The sequence below is a fragment of the Arachis ipaensis genome, chromosome B6 (genome assembly GCF_059453495.1).
Source record: "Arachis ipaensis isolate K30076 ecotype BB chromosome B6, ASM5945349v1, whole genome shotgun sequence".
NCBI lineage: Eukaryota > Viridiplantae > Streptophyta > Magnoliopsida > Fabales > Fabaceae > Arachis > Arachis ipaensis.
In genome coordinates, this window is record NC_142441.1 from 88334357 (window position 1) to 88335432 (window position 1076).

General features: G+C 39.5%; 1 non-coding gene across 1 annotated transcript; it reads right to left on the bottom strand.

Moving 5' to 3' along the window:
• Window positions 1-438: 438 nt before the first annotated feature.
• On the bottom strand, window positions 439-546 carry LOC148561675 (small nucleolar RNA R71). The gene has a single exon (XR_015886869.1). It is a non-coding gene; the product is annotated as a small nucleolar RNA R71 (small nucleolar RNA).
• Window positions 547-1076: the final 530 nt, after the last annotated feature.

Consider the following 1076-nt stretch of genomic DNA (forward strand, 5'->3'; position numbering starts at 1 on the left):
AGAGACAACCTTATTGAAAATTTCCAACAAGTAAAGGAGATGGTAGCCGAACCCAACAACAAAAATGCAAGGAGAATGCTTGGTGACTTTACTGCACCTAATTCCAATTTACATGGAAGAAGCATCTCCATTTCTGCCATTGGAGCAAACAATTTTGAGCTGAAACCTCAATTAGTTTCTCTGATGCAGCAGAACTGCAAGTTTCATGGACTTCCATCTGAAGATCCTTTTCAGTTCTTAATTGAATTCTTGCAGATATGTGATACTGTTAAGACTAATGGAGTAGATCCTGAAGTCTACAGGCTCATGCTTTTCCCTTTTGCTGTAAGAGACAGAGCTAGAGTGTGGTTGGACTCTCAACCCAGAGATAGCCTGAACTCTTGGGATAAGCTGGTCACGGCTTTCTTAGCCAAGTTCTTTCCTCCTCAAAAGCTGAGCAAGCTTAGAGTGGATGTTCAGACTTTCAGACAGAAAGAAGGTGAATCCCTCTATGAAGTTTGGGAGAGATACAAAGGACTGACCAAAAAGTGTCCTTCTGACATGCTTTCAGAATGGACCATCCTGGATATATTCTATGATGGTCTGTCTAAATTAGTTAAGATGTCATTGGATACTTCTACAGGTGGATCCATTCACCTAAAGAAAATGCCTGCAAGAAGCTCAAGAACTCATTGACATGGTTGCTAATAACCAGTTCATGTACACTTCTGAATAGAATCCTGTGAATAATGGGATGCCTATGAAGAAGGGAGTTCTTAAAATTGATACTCTGAATGCCATAGTGGCTCAGAATAAAATATTGACTCAGCAAGTCAATATGATTTCTCAGAGTCTGAATGGAATGCAAGCTTCATCCAACAGTACTCAAGAGGCATCTTCTGAAGAAGAAGCTTATGATCCTGAAAACCCTGCAATAGCAGAGGTAAATTATATGGGTGAACCTTATGGAAACACATATAACCCATCATGGAGAAATCATCCAAATTTCTCATGGAAGGATTAAAAGCCTCAACAAGGCTTTAATAATGGTGGAAGAAATAGGTTTAACAATAGTAAACCTTTTCCATCATCCACTC